At 43.5% G+C, this 25405-nt stretch overlaps 1 protein-coding gene across 5 annotated transcripts in view; it reads left to right on the forward strand.

Annotated features, from left to right (window-relative positions):
* The window catches only part of LOC141148911 (interleukin-9 receptor-like), a 136758-nt gene that overhangs the window by 12517 nt on the left and 98836 nt on the right, over positions 1-25405 (forward strand). For 2 of the 5 annotated variants that reach the window (XM_073636776.1, XM_073636774.1), the window contains exon 1: positions 9340-9457. The exons of the other annotated variants lie outside the window; for them this stretch is intronic. The gene's annotated coding sequence lies outside the window, so the exon portion shown is untranslated. Of the gene's footprint in view, positions 1-9339; positions 9458-25405 lie in introns of those variants that run through there. 5 annotated transcript variants of the gene reach the window in all.

Below are 25405 nucleotides of genomic sequence, written 5' to 3' on the forward strand. Positions count from 1 at the left end.
TGAGGACAAGGGCTTCTTCTTCACAACCCTGGCCCGTTGTGGGCCAGCAGCCAGTGTTCATCATGATTGATGCAGGATTTACTTCGGGGGACTTTTTCGGGGCTTTTTGAATAAAGGATACTATGTACCATATGCTCATTCACATAGGGGGGAGCGGGATCTGTGGACTCTGAAAAGCTCAGTGAGGAGAGCTCCGGAGCTGATTGGAGGAAAGGGACACACCCCCCCCTTTCACACAGCACACAGGAACAGAGCTGAGGCTATCAGCTGGAGGCCCCTCCCCTGTCATCAGTTTTCTTTTGAAGCAGAATGAAACAGCAGACAAAAGTGACACTTAGTGCTCTTACATAGCTCCCAACTGTCCCTGATTTCGAGGGACTGTGCCTGATTTGGGGCAATGTCCCTCTGTCCCTCATTCCTCCTCATTTGTCCATTTGTCTGCTCTCTATAGATGTATATAAAATGCACTTTTTATCTGTCAAAAAGTGTTTCCCAGTGCTAAACCTTTCATCTGATTTCTAAATTGTAAATTCCAAAAGCCAATATAAAAGAATAGTAGTGATAAAAAAAGCACTCGTGAGGTTAACTAATCTTGTTTTTTTGTACAATTCTCCTTTAAGGGGGCATGGTAAGGGGTGTGTCCTATGCCTGCATACTCTTGCCGATAGGTGTCCCTATTTCCCATCTCAAAAAGTTGGGAGGTATGCTCTTAATTGAGACAAGTACACACTATAGAGGGATATGCTTTGTTCAAATTGTCTGAGGTTTACAACCACTTTAAAACACAAACAGAGGCACTAGATCTTCTATTATTGGTGTCAGGTGGTATCAGGGACCATCTCAATGATCACACTTAAGCAAGATATACACCCATAGTTTTTCTTTTGTTCAACCAGCTGGTTAAACGAAAAAAAAAAACAGAGATCCCACCATCCACACAAGCGAGGTAGATGCAGGGATCCCTCCTGTTGCACTACTACACTATTGTATTCTCATAGCAGGGGCTCCCCTGCCCGTCAGGATACACTGATAAATGCCGCAGCCATTGGCTGCAGTAGCTGATCTAATGCTGATTTTCCAGCAGGACCATTCAACAGGACCCAGTTGTTAGATAGCGGTACACACATACTGAAATTTGGAACGGGTATACTCAAAGTAATGCTGGCTAGAAAAGGATCATTTTTTTTTTTTCGTTCAGCCAGCAGTCGCTTGGCTTCAGCAGCTGACTGTTCGGCAGAAGTCAATGGTTAGACTGACATCTGTCGGGTGACAGTGGCTACACATGGATCGCAAATTCAGTTCCTACTGAACCGGCCAAATTTTGGTCCATCTATGTACAGCTTAACTTGTTTAGTTTAGACTGCTCACATATATCAGGACACCCCCCAAAGGGAGAGAGATCTTGAAAAAAGTTCATCTATACAAGAAGCAGAAAGAATGCCACACCAATGGGCAGAGAGTCAAAAGCAATATTTTATTAAATATTCAATAAAAAGAAATCCAACATTTTCAGGTTTTCAAACACTCTCCCTTCATTGGAGTTGGTTTGTTGTGTAATCTCAAAGACCTAATACTGTATAAATAAATTGCAATAGCAATTATAGTTCTATAATATGGCTTAAATTACTGCCACTGACAATTTGTGTTTCACAAAGTGCCCTTCATTTATTTTACAGTACAAAGAATTCAGTAGGGTGTGATTCTATCTTGCTTGACATTATGGTGAAAAAAGACAGATCTAAAATTAAGTTTTTGCTAGGGAAACATAATAATCCATAATAATACAGTGGTCACTTCAGCCCACCAGTATCCATCCAAAAATGAAGTAGTTGTATTCATAGACCTTTAAAACAATGGATATTCGCAGAGAGTCACAGAGAGTAACTGTAACTTGCAGTTTAGTAAACAAGTGCAAAGTTAGAAGCAATAATGTAAAACTGGTCAGGATGGCAAAAAAAACATGCATACATGGCAGAATAATGAAAGCTGCATAGCATAGTATCTTTAAGACTCTATAACAGAGATTCAAGTTGAGACTCATTACTTCAGCAAAATAGTTCATAGAAATGCTATCTATGATTATGCTCGTATAGTACCCTCTAGTGTGTGCTACTAGTGACCAGACTCAGAGTAGGAAAAACATAGCTAGCTCTGGGTTAGTCATTAAAGAGGAACTGCAGTCTGCTCACATCATTTGTAATAACAACATCTTTGCTACTCTGAAGCTTTCCTCCAACCACTTTACTTATTATTTTATATATACTGTGATTCTGTACTTGCCAAATATGCTGCCGAAATCTCCCTCCACGGAGTCTGGCTGCAGCCATTTTAACTGTGGGTAGCTGAAGCTGCTGTCCACTTCCTGGATTTACACAGACTCCAGCTCTGCAGCCCTGCAGCTCTAATTGGCCCTCTTATGACTCATCCCCCCTCCCTTCCTGCCAATCTCTCACAAGAGTTAGAGAGAGAGCTGTGCATGATGTCATAAGCCTAGGCTTACTTTTGTGGATAAAAAGACATAGAAAACACACTAAACATGCATTTTACTTTTATTCATCACACTAATTTGATTCTCCCTTAATATGTTATTAACAGTTGGGAGATCACTTGCTGGTGCCATCCTTTTTCCTTTCCCCTTGGGGTGGCATAAAGCGTGGCTTCTTGCAAGCCTTTCTGGGCTGATTTCCCCCTTCCGAGGGAGCTGAGATGACCATTAAGGTCACCGGATCCTCCAACGGATTTTAGATCACTGGTTATGAGGCAATTCATCTCAGTATTCAGCGGTAAATATAGCTTTGTTATACACTTGTAATTTCATGCATGATATAGAAAAATGTGTTTTGTTGAAAGTTTAAATACTAAATGCATCTATTTTAGAGCAAACTATCTCCCAGAAGAAGACCGTGACTGAATAGGTCGAAACGCATCAGGGTTTTCATGACATAGCAACAACTTTAATGTAATGCTATGTACCTATATAAATATGTTTGCATTGCTGTACTCCGGTACATGTATTTTCCCTCAGGATCAGAGCTCTTTTTTTAATGTGTATCATGTGATTAAGGGAAATTGTTTGCAACAAAGTGCATGGAAGGGACGCCCCTTTGGACTTTATAGGGCAAGAAAGGAGTATGGAGAGTAAATATATATAAAAGGCACAGAAATGTCAACTTTATTGGTGTACAAAAAATAGAAATAGAAATTTTTTTGAAAAGCAAAATACAGTTTACTTTTAAAGACAATATATGAATGAGTTAATATAAAATGTTTTGAACATACAATTGATATCATCCAGAGTTAGCAATCCCAATGGACCGCCCAATTCAAATTGGGTTCGGTTTAGGGTTGGTAGCTATAGTGTACATCCCGTCATGTTTCGGAAAAACCGCAATCGAACGTATATATTCCTTCTTCTGGGGAGTTTACACAGTTGGGTAAGATTATTTTTGTGTATAATCAGACTCATTAAGGGAAGATAAAGACAAACAAGGAAACACGTGCTGGCTGCAAGGGTCCACACATGGCAAGAGAATGTCCATGTGTCCATGTACTGGTCCACAAAAGCGCATTTACAAGGGACGCCCAGTCCTCCCAACAGCGATCAAACTAATGCTACTTGAGCTGAGCATCTAGATGTTTTGCTGACATCCCGGTAACGGCCAGTGAACTGAGGCCGCTACCGGTATTTTGCTTTTTAAAAAAAATTCTATTTTTTTTTGTACACCACTAAAGTTGGCATTTCTGTGCCTTTTATATATATCTACTCTCCATACTCCTTTCCTGCCCTATAAAGTACAAAGTGGCGTCCCTTCCATGCACTTTGTTGCAAACAATTTCCCTTAAACATTTTTCCAGGACGTTGGCAGATTTGCACACCACTTAATTCTCATACGTTCTTCTTTTGTATCATTCAAATTGATTTTGTTGATAAAAACTTTTTTACATATTAATTGACTACGACATTTTGCTGCTAAAAAAACCCCTTGGGGGAACTTTCCCATTTAAATTTTAGTTGGGGTGTGCAGCCCTATATCTCTCACATATGTGTCCTTCCCATTACAAAAAATGTTTTACTATCCTAAGTTTAAACAAAAAGTGCAGAAGATTTAATAGAGGCAAAGTTGAAAAAATGAATCAAGGTCTGCTTTAAATCTGGATTAGGGTTACTAGAGCCCAGGCCTGGATAACTCATCCTGGCAGCTTTCTGGCGCCTTCCCCTGTTTCTAAAATATTGGAGAATGTTCTGGAACTAGTGGGTGGAAGCTAGGAAGGGCTGCCGTGAATATTTTTTGCGCCCAGGAGTGGGCCTGGCAGGGGATTGAGAAGCTTATTAATCGACATGGGCCATCCCAGCAGAGGGAATTGGGTGGAAGATGGAGAAGCAGTCATGAGGAGAGGCTATTGGTGGCCCTTGAGGGACCCCTTACCAGGGGCAAGGGGTTGCCACGGGTTAGAGCTCGGGAGGCTGGCCTGGAAGGATTCCACCACAGGAGGCAGTTGGAGGGGATCAAGCTGGATAGGCAGCAGGAGAGAGTAAGCAAGACTGTAAATAGGGAGGACTGGAGCAGAGTCAGTCAGGAGGACTGGGAAGAGAAACAGCCAGGTGCGGCTGGTGGCAGCCAGACGAGCTAGCATTTTCTGCAGCAATAGAACTGGGCTCAGTGTCTACAAGGAAGCAGATGGTCAAGAGAGAGATGTTGTTTACTCCACAATGTGCTTAATTATCCACAAAAGGACGGGAAGTCCCAAGCCTGTAATGGGCTGCTGCTGAATTAACAAAGTGACTGTTAGTTCCCCCAGGAGTGACCAGCAGGTCAGGGGAAGGAAAAAGAGGTTGTCCCTTGTCCTGTGGTCAGGGGTGGATCCAGGGGGGGCAACGGGGCAATTCCCCCCCTGAGAATGCGGATGAATGAGTGAGTGGGTGGGCGGGCTGCACCATGGGTGAGAGAGTGGGCGACTCCACAGGTGAGAGAGCAGGCAGCTCCGCAGGTGAGAGAGCAGGCAGCCCGGGCTGTCGGCCGGCTCGGTTGATGAGCGGGCAGGAGGCTCAGCAGGCGGGAGAGAGAGCGGGCGTGCAGCTGGGCAGCTCGGTGGGTGAGCGGATGGCTGGCCAATCAGGGAGCCGGCAGGTGGGGGAGCAGAGAGATTACATCACCTCTCACCACCTGGCGCCCGCCCTGCATCCCTGCAGTGCAGTTCCACCCTCACTGTGCAGGCAGCCGCGGGAAGCAGAGAGATGACATCATCTCTTCATCTCTCTGCTGCCTGACTGGTAATCTGCTGCCTGACTCTGGGACACAGCAAGAGACCACCTTAGCAGGAAAGTGACACAACAAGAGACAATTTCAGCAACGTGTGGCAAGTGACAATCTGCAACGTGTGGCAGGTGACATGGCAAGTGACAATCCCCAATGTGTGGCAGGTGATGTGGCAGGTGACAATCCGCAATGTGTGGCAGGTGACATGGCAAGTGACAATCCGCAACGTGTGGCAGGTGACGTGGCATGTGACAATCCGCAACGTGTGGCAGGTGACGTGGCAAGTGACAATTCGCAACATGTGGCAGGTGACGTGGCAACTGACAATCTGCATCTGGTGACAGGCGAAGTGGCAAGTGACAATCTGCAGCTGGTGACAGGCGACGTGGCAAGTGACAATCCGCAACGTGTGGCAGGTGACATGGCAAGTGACAATCTACAAAGCGTGGCAGGTGATGTAGCAAGTGACAATATGCATCTGGTAACAGGTGACGTGGCAAGTGACAATCCACATCTGGTGACAGGCGACGTGGCAAGTGACAAGCTGCATCTGGTGGCAGGCGACAGAGGCAAGTGACACCATCAGGGCTCCCACTGATTCTGCATTATGGTGAGTTGAACTGTTTCATTTTATATAACAATGCAATAATATAAATAATGTGCTTCAATCATCCTGACACCATATCAACCATGGTGCTGTGATGATTGAAGCACCAACACCAGCCATTTCCCAGATAAATTGCCCCCAAAAAAGTATTTTCTGGCAGTGCCCCTCCCGAGACTAGACTCTGGATCTGCCCCTGCCTGTTGTTTGGACGTATTTCAAGTTGGGCATCCCATAATCCCCTACCCCATCAAAGTTATCATCCCCTAATAAAACAGCAAAAAAACAAGCCAAGTACTGTTTTCTGCTTTGAGTGAATGAAGGAAATGCTGTGTGACTGGCTGTGCAGCAGTCAGGAACCCTAACTTCAGCAACTCCTGCGGGGGTAGTGGTACACTCGTAGACAGTATTCTCCACAGTGAATTCCAGGGTAGCCCTATGTAGCGGTACTCCCAAAGGAGCTGCTTTTGTTCTTTCAGTCCGTTACTCTGCCTTTCAACCTCCCAGCCCCCCTGGCACACCTAACAATGTGATTAATGTTATAACACAGTAATAACACACAGACACAGTTCAGCTCTCTCAAGTTTACTTGGACAAGAGAAGAGATTTAAAGTGATATTAGTCAGCCAAGTCCTGTATAAGTAGCCAAGACTTGGTTGAAACAATTTCTATTAAAGCAATAAATGGCAATTAGCAACAACAAAAGTAACACCAGTGAGTACAGTGTTAAACAGTAATTAACAAATCTTTAAGCAAGCTGATAGTTGTAATATTACTAAGGGGGAACCCCAGGCCAGCCTATAATACCTCAAGGTCTATTGGAAATAATACACTATAGGTATCAGTAGCGTGTCCCCTTTAAGAATGACCCAATAATTTTCTAAAAGCAAGGCCTTGCTATATTTTCTTCATCAGCACATTGGAGCTCTATGGACAAGGGTCCCTCAATGTAACGGTGATGAGGAGCGATGTAAAATAGCTAGTGCTGTGATATAGCACTCCTCTATGTGATCCGGATAACAGGTCTGTGCACAGTGTTCAAGTGTGGTGTTTATGGAAGGCAATAGGATTCCTGGGCAAAGCCCCCTCATCAATCATGTACGCATTCAGCAGTCCTCCATAGAGCGATCAGTGCAGAGTCCTTTTAGAAGCAGGCGGCGTTCTGACCCTCTGGGCTAGAGCTGCAGGCTGTGTGCCCCTCACACAGCAACAGAAGGGTGCTCCCACAATGGGATCCAGGAAACAAGAGGCCTTGGGCCTAGTCTGTAGATTATTTTATAGTCTCTCCCATCATTCTCCTCTCTTTCTGCTGTGCAAGCTGGGATTTGCAGTTCTTTCCCTTTAAATGTCAGTGAGCAGCTTTGTGCTGGGACTTCATTTACCAGACTCCTTTTCAGCTGCTGCTTATTAAAGCCCCATTGATTGGTCCCTGTAACTGCTTCTTTAATTGGCTTTCTTCCTCTTGCCAATAGGAACACAGGGGAGGAACAGTAAAAAGCCCATTGACAGGCAGCTCTCTCCCTCTTTCAGGCTGGAAAGTCTGTGTACATGCAGTCAGTGAAGAAATTCCTCATAGCTGCAGACACTCGCTACATCTAGTAACACAGGTGAACAGCTGAAGGCCCATGGATGAATTGTCTGGTCTCAATTGGGGAGGTGTTTTCCACAGTAGCTGGGTCTTACTAAGAAGCTGTTTGCTATTAGGCTCTTGCTTTGCTGCTCAGATTCCAGTTTTGACAGTGGAGGGCTTCCCACCTGGCTGCAGATTAATTGCCCAGCTACCTCAGCCTCATCACGTGTGACCTGTCTGAGCTGCTGAGAATGGGAAGCAGAGAAACTTATCTTTCTTGATTGTATCCATGAACCCAGGGAGTTGTGGGGAAAAGAGGGACCTGCGTTTGATTCTGAGCATGGTGAGTAAATGGGCATTCTACTACAGGCCTTAAATTACAAGTTTACTCAGTGCCCTTTCCTCCTCCAGCTTGGTGACTGGACAATTAAGAAACATAAGTACATTAATGAGATCATTTTTGAGATTAATGAGATCATTTTTTGCCCTCTCCTCCTATATGTGTGTTCTTTTGTTATATACACAGCGTTGTGCAAAACAGTAGAGCCTGGTTGGTTCACAGTATTATTTGATAACCCTGCTCTTCTCTCTCTTCTCTGTTTCCACCATGAACCAGATGGATTCTTATTGGTTAGCACCATCACAAAGATTCACACATTTTTTTCTACCTGAATTCTATTGAAAAAAAGTGTGAATCCTAGGTGAAAACATTTAAACATATAGATAAATAAACCGTCATAATCTTAACCCTAGCGCTAACCTCAACCTAAACTCTACCACTGACTCCTTAAAGCCCAAATCCAGGCACAAGAAAAAAAAACTATCAATGGCAACCTCCTCCCCATCACACACACTACATGGTAAATACTCGTTATTGACTAGGGGTAGAGGAATAAGGTGTAATAATTATGTCTCACTCCGGCAGTCTGCCTCAATCTGTGTGACCCCCCCTCCAGCCTCCTCTCTAAGGCACTCTTACCCACTGTCACATACCTCCTTCACACACAATGCAGAACTAATAGCCCTGCTTTGGTACATGATGGTACCAAGGAACCATCTATGATGATAATGAAGTCCGATGACCTCATACTGAGTGGAGAGAAGGAAAAAGTTGGATTGTACACTGTGTCATCCTCTTTTCTGTGAAATTCTCAATTCTGTAATAAATGATTTCGATTTAAAGCTATAGTTTTTGCCCCAGTCAGGGACGACAATTTTTATAGACTTTTCTTCTTTACCCTCACCAGAATACAGCTATAGACATAAAGTAGATTAGGGAATAGAATACATTGCCACAGCCTATAATTAACACAGTCAAACTGAATAAATGTACCTTCCAGCAGGACCATAAATCCAGCTTAGTCAGAGTCTACGCAGCTGTCAATGAGCCAGTCCTAAAAAATTGGATGCTGTAAAATCAATTAGTGAAATGTCTCTTACTTCATGCCTGGTAATAGGGGGTTGTAAAATGCATGTATTCCACAATACACATTCTGAGTCTGCTTTTTCTAAGCTAAGGTTGAACTGCCAAAAAAAACCTCATAATCAAAATATGGTAATAACAACAAAAATTACAATCATTGTAAAATGAAAGTGAACACTATGTTACAAGGTGCAGGCAGATTAGACACACTCCATATCTTAAGGAGAATCAACATCAAATCAATATCAAGTTTATTCTCCATAAAATGGTAATTTTATCCTGTGCAAGAATATGTTGGTTATCAGACTGCAATGTGTGCTCATATGAAAATATGAATGTATGAAGGGAGGGTTTACTGAAAATACCATTAACGCTTTGGCACTCCTACCTCCCACCCCCCCGGACCTTTTGGTTGGCTGTGTCATCCCTGTACACACCCTCTGGGGGATTCACAAAAGCTGCTGCAGTCTGAAGCTCTTCATTTTCCATTGAAATGATACACACTGAGAGTCCTTCTGAGGGCCAGTGACTCTGTTGGACTGGACTTACGCTCAAGGAACTGGACTCTATTGGAATCACAGACTAGGCAAAACCTTGTTAAGGTCCTTTTTATTTGAATTCCCATTTAGTTTACTGTTGTTATTATCTATTTTTGTAATATCCTTTTCTGTAAATATTTTGCGTGCAGCTCTGCACCAAGAGCACTACTATATTTTAATCTCTTTACTAATCCTGTCTAGCATGACAGTGCGTATCACAGGAGTTTGTTAAGGTCAGAATTGTTACAGAAGATACTGTAAGCGGTGCATGTTTCTAATACAACACATAGTGGCAGCTATTATGTGTGCAAAAGGTTAACCCCAGAGTTAGCCAACCTCCAGTGATGATCACCCTCAGTCTGCTGGCATGTAGATTGTTGTTCCAGGAGCTGGAAAATCTGTGTGCAGAATGAAGTTGGCAGTGGTGGGTTTTGAGATGACCACTGTCACATTACCCACTGCCCAGATTGGAGGAAACACGGGGTAATGTAAGTAATAGAATTGCTTCCTCTACCTCTACCCCTAGAGTTAACAAGCATTTAATCTTTGCTGTGCAGAAGGGCCCCACTGCAAGGGATTTTATTCCATCCCCTAGTTGCGCTTTGAATACCAGACTTATTTTTACAGTCCTGTGTCAAACACAGCAGTACCTAATTTCTGAATCTAACAGGCAAATTGTGTATGATTAGTTTAGAATACCACCTTAGGAGCAGATTTTATAAACTACATTAAACACATAGACAGCTATGTAGGACTTTGTATTTAACAACATTGAGGGCTATGTTTGTAAAATAGGAAACAATTCACTTTTCTGATGGCCAGAACTAAGTTCAGAACAAGTTTTGAATTTAGATACACTTGCAAGTTGCATTGACTGGCTTTGGTTTAAGTCAGTGATTTCCAAACTGCGAACCTTTGCCTGCCTATATCCGGCCCTTGAGGCATTACTCCCAATGACACCAAGGAGGGGGCATATTTCCTCCCACTGACACCAATGGTGTAACACTATTCCTCCAACTAATACCAAGGATGGGACACCATTCATCCTGCTGACACCAATTATGGGGAGCTATTCCTCCCACTAATACCAATGATAAGGCATTGTTTACTCTTATTGGTGCAAGGGCATTTTCCACTCACACAGACAGACCAGCTCCCCCCAAAAAATCTGAAAAACAAAAGGAGAGGCGGGAGAGTCCTTTTAATGTAGTACATGGATGGTATTAGTAGGAAGTAAGTAAGGTGAGAGTAGGCAAAAAAGGAAACAATTTACATTTGGTGAGGTTGCAAATGACCAAGTTGTATGGCAGACACAATCTTTCAAGTATGCGTGTGAATAATATCTTTGTCTCTATGCAGGACAAAGGGGAGGTCCCACTCAATACTTTTGGGAACTGGGGCCTAGGTTCACATGGGAGACATGAGAGGGGTTATCGGCTGGTTTATAAAGGAGTCTGTTTCAATTGCAGAGGCATCCATGTTAGGGTGTGTTGATGTTTAGGAATGAGTCAAAGTCACTGTTTTTTATTCAGACATAAAATGTATTCAAAACATGCGTTTCATAGCTAAAATATGCCACTTCCTAAGTTTAATGATGTTCACACTGTTCTGCCGGTGCTTGTTTCTGTGTGTTCAGCAGCAGGAACATTGTCCTTTATAAAACTTAAAAATAAAAAATAAAACTTAAAACTTAAAATAAACTTATAAATACTCTTATAAATACTGTAGCTGCTGACTTTTAGGGCACTTACCTGTCCAGGCATCCATCGTTATCCTCACTGGAGCCGATTCTTCAATCTGCTATCGGGTGCTGGTGCCGCCATTCTGACCAAGGGAAACCATCAGTGAAGCCTTTTTGCTTCACAGGCAGTTTCCTACTGCGCATGCACAAAGTGTGCTGCACTTTGTGAATGGACCGCAGTCTTCTGGGACCTGTGAAGTTTCCCAGAAGGCTGCGGGGGGAAGGACGGGGGGGGGGGGAACCAGGTACCTGCTTTAATGGGGGGACTCTGCTTTAATTTATAGCTGGTTTATTTACCCACTGATTTCTACTTATTCTTAGGATATTGCCTTTATGTGCTTCTTAAGTCTTGGGGTTCTTTAATATGTATTTCTGGGCACTACATTCTATAATGTAGTCTATGTTCATGAACATCTTTGGAGAACTGAAGGTTTTTTTATTTTATTTATAGGAAGTTGGATAAAATCTTATCATAAATATTAGGTCAGAAACCACTTACACTGTAACATGCAATTCTCTTTCCTGGCAATATAATTTTGTGTGGAAAAAAAAAATATAAGAATAAATCTCAGGTCAAGATCCAAGTGACTGCCTGCTGTTCTACATTTGGAGTGCCAGAGGTAGCTCTCCCTGAGATAGACCTCATAGTGTCTCAGATACTGGCCATTCCTCTGTCCTCAGCAGGATTCTGGACTGTGAGGTTTGTGTACTTTCCTGTACTGTGCAGTGTTCCTGAAGTTGCACTGGTTACCTACAGCTGTGCAATTGTACAGGGTAACCAGGTGCCAAAGAAACCCTTCACATGGTCCCCAGCTGCGAGACTTTAAGACTGTACAGAAAAATACCTCATGGTCCCCAGCTGTGAAGGTTTAGACTGTCCTCCAATTGGTGTTAGGACTGTTCTTTCATTAATTTAAAGAGAGATAAAAGGCACATTTTAAAAATTGTCAAGAAAGCTAGTAAATAGTGCAATGCCAATGTTGTTGTGCACATTGGCACACATGATTTGTCCCAGAATGATGTGTGTTCTGTACAGAAGGATTTTCAGAATTTGGGCCAGGATCTTCAACAGTTATGCCCCGTACACACGGTCGGATTTTCCGCCAGAAAATGTGTGATAGGACCTTGTTGTCAGAAATTTTGACCGTGTGTAGGCTCCATCACACATTTTCCATCGGATTTTCCGACACACAAAGTTTGAGAGCAGGCTATAAAATTTTCCGACAACAAAATCCGTTGTCAGAATTTACGATCGTGTGTACACAAATCCGACGCACAAAGTGCCACGCATGCTCAGAATAAATAAAGAGATGAAAGCTATTGGCTACTGCCCCGTTTATAGTCTCGACGTACGTGTTTTACGTCACTGCGTTCAGAATGATCGGATTTTCCTACAACTTTGTGTGACTGTGTGTATGCAAGACAAGTTTGAGCCAACATCCATCGGAAAAAATCCTAGGATTTTGTTGTCGGAATGTCCGATCAATGTCTGATCAATGTCCGACCGTGTGTACGGGGCATTAGGGTGTACATTTTCAGAGGTCTTACCTGTCCATAATGGACAACAAGAGAAAGTACTTCATATAGCAGAGTTCAATGTTTGGTTAAAGGATTGGTGCAAAGCTGAAGGTTTTGGTTATGTTAGTCATGATGCTAGCAGGTGGTCTGATATTGAGCTGTAAAAGACAGATGGTTTGCATCCCTGACACAAAGGCACTGAGCTCCTTAGCATGGAATTTTGTAATTTTTTGGACATGCATTTAAACTGAGAAAATGGGTGCAGAGATGTAATTGGTGAGGAGCATTTCTGTCCCCAGCAGGTTTCAAAAAATGTGAGGGTATGTGCTGCTAAAGACTGGGCTGATGGGGTAGTCACTTCAGTTAAAGTTTCTGGTGCTAAAAATAAAGCAGTAGATAGCAATGCTTCTTATGTCATGTGCACTAAGATTTGCAGCTCTTATGCTTAGGTACAACTTGGACCTTGTTGCAATTACAGAGACATGGTTCAATGATTCAAGTGGCTGGGAAATAACTATACCAGGGTACACACTATACAGGGATGCAGAGTAGGGAAGAGGAGAGGTGGTGTTGTCATATGTGAAAAATAGCATAACGCTAACAATAATTCAAAAAACGAATTAAATACTCCAAACCCTCTGGGTTTGCCTTCCAACTAGAGAGGGATCTTCCCTTAGAATTGGTGTAGCGTACAGGCCCCCAGGACAGACGGAAGATTATGATAACTTGGTGAATGACGAGATAACTCAAGTGGCAATGAAATGGGAGGTTTTGATTATGGGTGACTTCAAAATGCTTGACATTAACTGAAATTTTCAAACTGCTATTACAATCAGGGAGCAGAGATGTAATAAGGGCAATGAATGGGGTTTCTCTGAAACAGTTAATAAAAATCCCAATCCAAGGTGATCGTATTCTTTACATAGTGCTGACAAATGGGGATCGATTGTTAGATGTTGAGGTGGGAGAAAATGTGGGTTCTAGTGATTACCAATGTCTTTGGTTTGATATTAAAACAAGAACTGAAAAAGTTTTACATTTCAAAAGGACTGATTTTGCTAAAATGGGAATTTCTGAAAAATTAATTGAAAGGTTGGAGCAAAACGACAGGAGTCAGTAATCAGTGGGCACTGTTAAAGTCTACCATCCTAGAGGCAACTAGATTGTATGTCAGGCAAAGTAGTAAGAGTAAATAGAATTAAAAAACAATATAGTTCACAGATACCTGTCAAAACCAGGTATTTGCTCCCACTTCCGGGCATAGATCGCCGCACTTTCTGCGGCGAATTACGTCATGTCTGGCCCCTTGTCCTTCCCCCCCGCTGTCTTCTGGGAGGTACACAGGTCCCAGAAGACAGAAGGGACCATTTAGAATGCACAGCGTGACTCGCGCATGCGCAGTAAGGACCAGGAATGAACCGGAAAGTCTTCACTTCCTGGCTCTCTTACCAGGAATGGCAGTGGCAGCAACCGTGAGTCGATCTGAAGATCGCTTCGGGGGCCGACATCTTGGGCTCCCTGGACAAGTAAGTGTCCATATATTAAAAAAGTCAGCAGCTACAGTATTTGCAGCTGCTGACTTTTATTTTTTTTCCCAGGCGGAACTCCATTTTAAGAAATGAGACAAAATCTTTTTAGGTTCAGCGAAGGAAGGAATAAATACAATTGGATCACTAAAATGATGTTATGATTATGCTGAGGGAGACCTGGAAGCAGCAAATCATTTAAACAATTACTTCTGTTCAGTCTTCTAAGAAATAAATTGTACTAACAATAATACGTTGGGGAATCATATTGATTCTAGTAATAATGGTTCATTTTTAGGATTCCTGGAGACAGGAGTAGCAGAGGAACTGGCTCGGTTAAAACTTAACCACTTGAGCCCCGGACCATTATGCTGCCTAAGGACCAGAGGTCTTTTTCCAATTTGGCACTGCGTCGCTTTAACTTTTAATTGCGCGGTCATGCAATGCTGTACCCAAACGAAATTTGCGTCCTTTTCTTCCCACAAATAGAGCTTTCTTTTGATGGCATTTGATCACCTCTGCCGTTTTTATTTTTTGCGCTATAAACGGAAAAAGACCGAAAATTTTGAAAAAAAAATGATATTTTCTACTTTTTGTTATAAAAAAAATCCAATAAACTCAATTTTAGTCATACATTTAGGCCAAAATTTATTCGGCCACATGTCTTTGGTAAAAAAAATGTCAATAAGAGTATATTTATTGGTTTGCACAAAAGTTATAGCGTCTACAAACTAGGGTACATTTTCTGGAATTTACACAGCTTTTAGTTTATGACTGCCTATGTCATTTCTTGAGGTGCTAAAATGGCAGGGGAGTACAAACCCCCCCCAAATGACCCCATTTTGGAAAGTAGACACCCCAAGGAAATTGCTGAGAGGCATGTTGAACCCATTGAATATTTATTTTTCTTGTCCCAAGTGATTGAATAATGACAAAAAAAAAATATTTACAAAAAGTTGTCACTAAATGATATATTGCTCACACAGGCCATGGGCCTATGTGGAATTGCACCCCAAAATACATTCAGCTGCTTCTCCTGAGTATGGGGATACCACATGTGTGGGACTTTTTGGGAACCTAGCCGCGTACGGGGCCCCGAAAACCAATCACCGCCTTCAGAATTTCTAAGGGCATAAATTTTTGATTTCATTCCTCACTACCTATCACAGTTTTGAAGGCCAATAAAATGCCCAGATGGCACAAAACGCCCCCAAATGACCCCATTTTGGAAAGTAGACACCCCAAGCTATTTGCTGAGAGGCATGTTGAGTCCATGGAATATTTTATATTTTGACACAAGTTGCGGGAAAGTAACACTTTTTTTTTTTTTTTGCACAAAGTTGTCACTAAATGATATATTGCTCAAATATGCCATGGGCATATGTGGAATTACACCCCAAAATACATTCTGCTGCTTCTCCTGAGTATGGGGATACCACATGTTTAGGACTTTTTGGGCGTCTAGCCGCGTACGGGGCCCCGAAAACCAAGCACCGCCTTCAGGATTTCTAAGGGCATAAATTTTTGATTTCACTCCTCACTTCCTATCACAGTTTTGAAGGCCATAAAATGCCAAGATGGCACAAAACCCCCCCAAATGACCCCATTTTGGAAAGTAGACACCCCAAGCTATTTGCTGAGAGGCATGTTGAGTCCATGGAATGTTTTATTTTTTGACACAAGTTGCGGGAAAGTGACAATTTATTTTTTTTTTGCACAAAGTTGTCACTAAATGATATATTTCTCACACAGGCCATGGGCATATGTGGAATTGCACCCCAAAATACATTTAGCTGCTTCTCCTGAGTATGGGGATACCACATGTGTGGGACTTTTTGGGAGCCTAGCCGCATACGGGGCCCCGAAAACCAAGCACCGCCTTCAGGATTTCTAAGGGCGTAAAGTTGTGATTTCACTCCTCACTGCCTATCACAGTTTTGAAGGCCATAAAAAGCCCAGATGGCACAAAACCCCCCCCAAATGACCCCATTTTGGAAAGTAGACACCCCAAGCTATTTGCTGAGAGGCATGTTGAGTCCATGGAATATTTTATATTTTGACACAAGTTGCAGGAAAGTGACAATTTTTTTTTTTTTTGCACAAAGTTGTCACTAAATGATATATTGCTCAAACATGCCATGGGCATATGTGGAATTACACCCCAAAATATATTCTGCTGCTTCTCCTGAGTACGGGGATACCACATGTGTGGGACTTTTTGGGAGCCTAGCCGCATACGGGGCCCCGAAAACCAAGCACCGGCTTCAGGATTTCTAAGGGCGTTAAGTTGTGATTCCACTCCTCACTACCTATCACAGTTTTGAAGGCCATAAAATGCCAAGATGGCACAAACCCCCCCCCAAATGACCCCATTTTGGAAAGTAGACACCCCAAGCTATTTGCTGAGAGGCATGGTGAATATTTTGCAGCTCTCATTTGTTTTTGAAAATGAAGAAAGACAAGAAAAATGTATTTTTTTTTCTTTTTTCAATTTTCGAAAGTTTGTGACAAAAAGTGAGGTCTGCAAAATACTCACTATACCTCTCAGCAAATAGCTTGGGGTGTCTATTTTCCAAAATGGGGTCATTTGGGGGGGGGTTGTGCCATCTGGGCATTCCATGGCCTCCGAAACTGTGCTAGGCAGTGAAGAGTGAAATCAAAAATTTACGCCCTTAGAAAGCCTGAAGGCGGGGCTTGGTTTTCGGGGTCCCGTGCACGGCTAGGCTCCCAAAAAGTCTCACACATGTGGTATCCCCATACTCAGGAGAAGCAACAGAATGTATTTTGGGGTGTAATTTCACATATTCCCATGGCATGTTTGAGCAATATATCATTTAGTGACATCTTTGTGCAAAAAAAAAAAAAAAAAAAAAAGATTTGTCTCTTTCCCGCAACATGTGTCACAATATAAAATATTCCATGGACTCGACATGCCTCTCAGCAAATAGCTTGGGGTGTCTACTTTCCAAAATGGGGTCATTTGGGGGGGGTTTGAACTGTCCTGGCATTTTATGCACAACATTTAGAAGCTTATGTCACACATCACCCACTCTTCTAACCACTTGAAGACAAAGCCCTTTCTGACACTTTTTGATTACATGAAAAAATTATTTTTTTTTGCAAGAAAATTACTTTGAACCCCCAAACATTATATATTTTTTTTAAAGCAAATGCCCTACAGATTAAAATGGTGGGTGTTTCATATTTTTTTTTCACACAGTATTTGCGCAGCGATTTTTCAAACGCATTTTTTGGGGAAAAAACACACTTTTTTAAATTTTAATGCACTAAAACACACTATATTGCCCAAATGTTTGATGAAATAAAAAAGATGATCTTAGGCCGAGTACATGGATACCAAACATGACATGCTTTAAAATTGCGCACAAACGCGCAGCGGCGACAAAATAAATACATTTTTAAAAGCCTTTAAAAGCCTTTACAGGTTACCACTTTAGATTTACAGAGGAGGTCTACTGCTAAAATTACTGCCCTCGTTCTGTCCTTCGCAGTGATACCTCACATGCATGGTGCAATTGCTGTTTACATTTGACGCCAGACCGACGCTTGCGTTCAACTTTGCGCGAGAGCAGGGGGGGACAGGGGTGCTTTTTTTTTTTTTTTTTTTTTTTCTTTATTATTTTTTTGCTTTTTTATCTTATTTTTAAACTGTTCCTTTCATTTTTATTTTTTTTAAATTAATTTTATTGTTATCTCAGGGAATGTAAATATCCCCTATGATAGCAATAGGTAGTGACAGGTACTCTTTTTTTTAAAAATTGGGCTCTATTAGACCCTAGATCTCTCCTCTGCCCTCAAAGCATCTGACCACACCAAGATCGGTGTGATAAAATGCTTTCCCAATTTCCCAATGGCGCTGTTTACATTCGGCGAAATCTAAGTCATGAAATGCTCGTAGCTTCCGGTTTCTTAGGCCATAGAGATGTTTGGAGCTATTCTGGTCTCTGATCAGCTCTATGGTCAGCTGGCTGAATCACCGGCTGCATTTTCAGGTTCCCTGTTGGGACAGGAAAGCCAGAGAAAAACATGGAAGATGGTGGGGGAGGGGGGGGCATTCCCTCCCACTGCTTGCAAAAGCAGTCTAGAGGCTAATTAGCCGCTATGATTGCTTTTACATGAAAGCCGACCGCTGGCTGAAAAGAATGATACCAAGATGATACCTAAACCTGCAGGCATCATTCTGGTATAACCACTCAAAGTCCAGCAACATACCAGTACGTTGCTGGTCCTTGTTAGGCATATATTGTAAACTTTTTTTTCATGCAGCCTGTGGGCTGAACGAAAAAAAGATATTGATCGGTGGGTATGCCCACCATTAGAATACCTCCCTTCATCCACCCACTTCTAATGATGGGCATACATGCACCATTTATATATGCCGAAGCATGGGGGCATCCTCCCACAAAAGGCAGGAGCAAATTGCTCCTCCACCCACTGCTGCCCCCACGCTTCGGCATATATGCTGAAGTATGTAACTGTGGTGGTGAAATCACCTCCCACAGCGCTGGAGTCACGGCTTTATATATCGTGGGAGCAAACGCTGTTGCTGTCAAGATAAATAAATCCGTGCTGCAACTGAATGGCGTACCTGCTAAGCAAATGATGGTTAACAATAAAACAAAGTAACATTACAGTATAACAGTAAGACTTACCATACCTGCAAAGCAAATACAAAAAAAAAAAACATAGTAAAAAATAAAACATTTAACGCAACCTGTGCCTAAAATATATATATGCCGAAGCATGGGGGCATCCTCCCGCAAAAGGCAGGAGCAAATTGCTCCTCCACCCACTGCTGCCCCCACACTTCGGCATATATGCTGAAGTATGTAACTGTGGTGGTGAAATCACCTCCGACAGCGCTGGAGTCACGGCTTTATATATCGTGGGAGCAAACGCTGTTGCTGTCAAGATAAATAAATCCGCGCTGCAACTGAATGGCGTACCTGCTAAGCAAATGATGGTTAACAATAAAACAAAGTAACATTACAGTATAACAGTAAGACTTACCATACCTGCAAAGCAAATACAAAAAAAAAACATAGTAAAAAATAAAACATTTAACGCAACCTGTGCCTAAAATATATATATGCCGAAGCATGGGGGCATCCTCCCGCAAAAGGCAGGAGCAAATTGCTCCTCCACCCACTGCTGCCCCCACGCTTCGGCATATATGCTGAAGTATGTAACTGTGGTGGTGAAATCACCTCCGACAGCGCTGGAGTCACAGCAAACGCTGTTGCTGTCAAGATAAATAAATCCGCGCTGCAACTGAATGGCGTACCTGAAAACAATAAAATGGTTACCAACAAAACACAGTAAACGGTAAAGTATAAAAAATCTGAAAAGGAAACATGGTAAAACATAATAACAATAAAACATTGCAAAATAGAATAGAGTAAAAAAGAGAAGAACAATAGAGAGAGAATAGAGAGAGAGAGAACAATAAAACAACAACTATTTTTGGTTTTTTTATTTTATATTTTTTTTTGTGTTTTTATTTTTTTTTATTTTTTTTTATTTTTTTTTTTACACTTTTTTTTAGTTACTTTTAACTTTTGTAACTCGTTCCAGGTTTGGGTCTCTCAAAATGCAATGGCATCTTGGGAGACCCTGTGTTAGTGTGCCTAGTCTGTGCAGTGCTGAACCCTACGCTAATACTCAACTAATGTATGGTAGCGTTCAAAGCATTCACCCATGCAAAGACCAGGATTGCCAGGACAGGAGGGACAATAAGACCGGGTGTCACGCCTAAATCCGTGCTTGCTGCAGACACAACATCTTTTTTGGGGGGCTCGTTGGGTAGGGGTACTCGGGATGGCATAAAGAAAATGCCGCTCATGCAGCTGGCTTACTGCATTTGGTTGGGGAAGGTGAGGTAGAGCACCGTCTGGAAACAGAAGGGCTCTGACGATCTCTTCCTGGAATTTAAGGAAGGATCCAGTCTGTCCTGAAGCTCTGTATAGCACATGAGCATTCAGCAAAGCCAATTGAAATAAGTATACAGACACTTTTTTGTACCAGCGTCTGGCCTTACGGGCAACTAGGTACGGCGCCAACAACTGGTCGTTGAGGTCCACCCCTCCCATATTAAGGTTGTATTCGTGGACACAGAGGGGTTTCTCCACAACACCAGTCGCCGTAGGAATTTGGGTCGTCGTGTCTGCATGAAGGGAGGTGAGAACGAAAACATTCTTCTTATCCCTCCACTTCATAGCGAGCAAATTATTATACTGCAAGCAGGTTCTCTCCCCCAGCCTAAGACGGGAATCTACAAGCCGCTGGGGAAAGCCCCGGCGATTAGGTCGCACGGTGCCACATGCTCCAATCGGCTGATCAAACAAGTGACTAAAAAGTGGCACGCTCGTATAATAATTGTCCACGTACAAGTGGTACCCCTTTCCGAATAAGGGTGACACCAAGTCCCACACTATCTTGCCAGCGCTTCCTATGTAGTCAGGGCAGTTTGTCGGCTCTACGTGACTATCTTTTCCCTCGTAAACCATAAATCTACATGTATAGCCTGTGGCCCTGTCACAGAGCTTATACATCTTGACCCCGTATCTGGCACGCTTGCTGGGAAGGTACTGTTTGAATGACAAGCGGCCAGAAAACTTAATCAGGGACTCATCAACGCAGACAACTTGATGGGGGGTAAACAAGTCTGCAAAACGTTGGTTGAAGTGGTTTACGAGGGGCCGAATTTTGTAGAGCCGATCGTATGCAGGATCTCCACGAGGACGACAGAGTTCATTGTCGTTGAAGTGCATGAACCGCAAAATCTGCTTGTATCGTGCCCTGGCCATGGAAGCAGAGAACAAGGGTGAATGGTAAATTGGGTCAGTGGACCAATATGACCGCAACTTACTCTTTTTATTCAACCCCATGAGGAGGGAAAGGCCCAGAAAGGTCTTAAATTCGGAGACCGTAATTGGTCTCCAATCTCTGGCAAGGGAGGACTGGGGATTAGCGGCGATGTGTTGACCAGCGTATACATTGCTTTGGTCCACAATAGATCTATAGAGATCTTCGGTGAAAAACAGTGAATAAAAATCCAGTGGCGTAAAGTCAACTGTTTCCACCTGAATTCCGGGTTGGCCAGTGAAAGGGGGAAGTACGGGTGCTGCAGAAGTGGTGGGTTCCCAATTCGGATTGGCCAATGCAGCAGGAAGGGCACTATGGGCACGACGGGCCTGTCTTTGTCTTCTTGGTGGCAGCAGGACACTACTAGTGCTTGCCACCTCGCCAGCTTGAACTGCACTTATGGGACTCGCCACGTCACCACGTGATACTGCAGTGCTGGATGTACGACCAGGGTGTACTAGGCCGCTGGTGCTTGCCAGTTCACCAGAAGGAGTAGCGGCGCTAGTACTGCTCTGCTCCATACGAGAGCCCTGCGGTTCTTGCACTTCAAGGACAGAAGAAGATTGGGGTCTGGTACGCCTGACCTTAGCAGGGACCACAACTCTGTCGTCAGAGCTATCTGTCATGGAGCCGCTGTCCTCTACAGGTTCGTATTCTGAGCCTGAACTTGACAGATGAGTGACTTCCTCTTCACTATCTGTCATACTCAGAAACGTGTAGGCCTCTTCACTAGTGTACCTTCGATTTGCCATTTTGGGCTCTAAATTTAGGGGTACACTAGTGAGACTCACAGGCAAAAAAGCTCCTGACTGTCAGCGACTGTATCAAAACGCTACCAAAAAACTGTTAGCGATCGCAGGGATCAAGCCTGACTCTGCGAACGCTGCAGTTATGTGTGCTTAGTGTTTTGTAAGTGTCAGTTATCGATCGATACTGCACTTGGGTGGGCTGGGCAGGGCTGGGCCGAGGAGCAAAACGCAGGTGCTAGCAGGTATCTGGGCTGATCCCGCTAACACTGCGTTTCAGGGAACCCTAAACTGCTGGGGAGTATAGATCTGATCGGATCAGATATCGATCCGCTCAGATACTATAGCACTAAGGGAGGTGTATGCTGCGTGCATGGGTTTTAGCGGTACTGGCGCTAACCTGACGCTGCCTGGGGCGACGCAGACCTTATCTGATCCTAAAAACTTAACTTCTATCACCGCCGGGCAATTAGGGGGTTAAACCTTTATAGGGTAATAAACGGCGGGTGCCCTAAAACTATAATAAACTATAAAAAAATGTAATAAACTGTAATAAACTACAAAAAACCAGCGTCACCCGTAACACTTATACGGTGATCGCTGGTGAAAGGGTTAACTAGGGGGCAATCAGGGGGTTAAAACCTTTAGCAGGTAGTATATGGGGGTCCCTGTCGCTATAAAACACTGACAGCGAACCTATATACTTACCTCCCTAACTAGCGTCACCTGTGTCACTAATACAGCGATCAGAAAAACGATCGCTTAGCGACACTGGTGACGGGGGGTAATCAAGGGGTTAACTTTTATTAGGGGGGGTTAGGGGGGTACCCTGGACCTAAGGGGGGGTACCCTAGACCTAAAGGGGGCTAACCTAACTGCCCTAAAACTTTTAACTGACACAAACTGACACCAATGCAAAAAAAAAATAAAAATGCTATTGGTGTCAGAGTGACAGGGGGTACAGGGGGGTGATCGGGGGGTGATGGGGGGTGACAAGTGTGCCTGGCGTGTTCTACTGGATGTGTAGTGTTGTGCAGACTTACTTGATGTCTTCTCTCCTCTGCGCGGCGACGAAAAGACCGGCTCGAGGAGAGATGACATCACTTCCTTTCCCTCTGTTTACATTGCAGAGGGAAAGGAAGCATTCTCATTCGCCTGGAGCGATCGGGAGGGGGTGGCCAACAATGGATGGCCACCCCCTCACCTCTCATCGCCCGGGAAGAAATGGCGACCGCCTCGGGCACCGGGGGGGGGACCGATCGGACCCCCCACCCGCGGAAGGCAAATCACGTACATGTACATGATTTTGCCTGTCCGTGCCACCTTGCCGACGTACATCGGCGTGAGGCGGTCGTCAAGTGGTTAATAAAGCAATGGGCCCTGATGGTATTCATCCCAGAATCCTAAAAGAACTTCAAGGTATAGTTGTTGGACCATTAATGATTCTTTTTAATCAATCTCTTCTAACAGGAGATGTTCCCCATGACTGGTGGACAGCTAATATTGTACCTATCCACAAGAAGGGTAGCCAAGTAGAAGCTGGCAATTATAGGCCAGTAGGTTTAACATCTGTTGTGGTCAAATCACTATTGAAAATATGGTCCATTGATCACCTAAAAACATGCAACTTGTTGGAGCCAAAGCAGCATGGCTTTACTGAGGGCAAATCATGTCCGACTAATCTGTGTATGTGTCAGCTCAACCACATCTTCCACCCTTAATTGAAACTGGGATCTGCTTGCTAAATTCTGTGTATGTGTCAGCTCAACCACATTTTCCACCCTTAATTGAAACTGGGATCTGCTTGCTAAATTCTGTGTATGTGTCAGCTTAACCACATCTTCCACCCTTAATTGAAACCGGGATCTGCTTGCTAAATTCTGTGTATGTGTCAGCTCAACCACATCTTCCACGCTTAATTAAAACTGGGATCTGCTTGCTAAATTCTGTGTATGTGTCAGCTCAACCACATCTTCCACCCTTAATTAAAACTGGGATCTGCTTTCTGGTGATCTATGCTGCCTTCAAATTCTTTACCTCTGTCCATATCATTGTGATGTTTATTTTATTTTCTTATTGTCTATACCTAAATTATGAGCTGTTCCTATCTTTACGGCTGTGACCTCTTGTTGTGTCTTGTAGTGAGCCTTGGTGTGAGAAGTTCATTCTGTTAGCCATGTGTTCCTCCTATGCAGTCCTGACTAATTAATTGGCAATACCCCCACCCAAACTCAATACAAATTTAGGCCTTATATAGGGGATGCACAGGCAGGGGTTTGCACAGGCTGGGATTGCATTGGCAACTATCATCTTGGATTAAGTATTACACTTCCGCTCTGCACTTCAGCGAATGCACAAAGCAAAAATCCACAACAGACTTCTGTAGAACACTAAACAGACTAAAGGTGACCTGATTCTCCATCAAACTTTTTCATCTCTCATTCAGGCTTACTCTCAATTTCGCCACTCTGTATCATGTACTCCCTACTTTTCCTTCTCAAAGTTGCATCCTCTCTCTTTAAATTCTCACTCCTTCACCCATCCTCTCCACCCCACGGCTTATATATATCACCCTCACTCCTGTCTTCACCTTATTACTGCACGTATCAGCGCCTGCTAATTCTGAACCCATTGTCAGGGCTGGCTCAGCCCTTCCTTCTCTGAGCTGGCCGCTCAGCTGTCGGCTAATTGCCAGCTCTCATCTCTCTCCACAGTTAACCAGCTGTTGTGGATCTGCTCGTCAGTCCCGCCTACTTAAAGATCTCCAGCTCACTTCATTCCTGCCTTCACCTTGGTCACATCACAAGAAACCATCTCCTGCGTTCCTGTTTAAAGATTGGCTTTGCTGACATCCCTTCTGGCTCTTTATCCTGCTTGCTGTTTCTCTACTTGGATCCCTGACTTCTGGCCTGGCTGAATAGCCGATCTGGTTACTGAACTCTGGCTTGGCTGATTACCCGATCTGGTTACTGAACTCTGGCTTGGCTGACTACCCCATCCGGTTAATGGACTCTGGCTATGCTTTGACTATGCTTACTCTATTGACCTTTTAATTTTTATTAATAAACAAGTGTGATTTTACTGTACTTCTGTCTCGGTCTGGTTCACGGTTTCTGACACCCATATACCAATAAAACCTGCAGGACACTGGGACGTGTCCCCCACATGAGTCACACTCCCATATCACCTCTCTCACCCTTCTGCTTCTCCTAACTTCAGGAGATATTTCCCCAAATCCTGGACCGCCATCATTTACCTTCGGCCAACATACCCAGCACCCCCCATCCTCTGATACCCGCCGCAATCCACACAATCTCATTTCTATTCCTCTTCAGCCTAGAACCAGCCTCCCCTTCTCCTGTGCCCTTTGGAATGCCCGCTTTGTTTGTAATAAACTCACCACCGTCCATGACCTATTTATCACAAACTCCCTGAACCTACTTGCAATTACTGAGACCTGGATTCAAGAATCTGACCTTCCTTCTCCTGCTTCTCTCTCCTCCTGTGGACTCACTCTCCCAGGCTTAGTGGACGGAAAGGAGGTGGTGTTGGAATCCTTCTATCCCCTCAAAGCACTTTTCAGGTTCATCCACCC

The sequence above is a fragment of the Aquarana catesbeiana genome, linkage group LG06 (assembly GCF_042186555.1).
Source record: "Aquarana catesbeiana isolate 2022-GZ linkage group LG06, ASM4218655v1, whole genome shotgun sequence".
Classification (NCBI taxonomy): domain Eukaryota; kingdom Metazoa; phylum Chordata; class Amphibia; order Anura; family Ranidae; genus Aquarana; species Aquarana catesbeiana.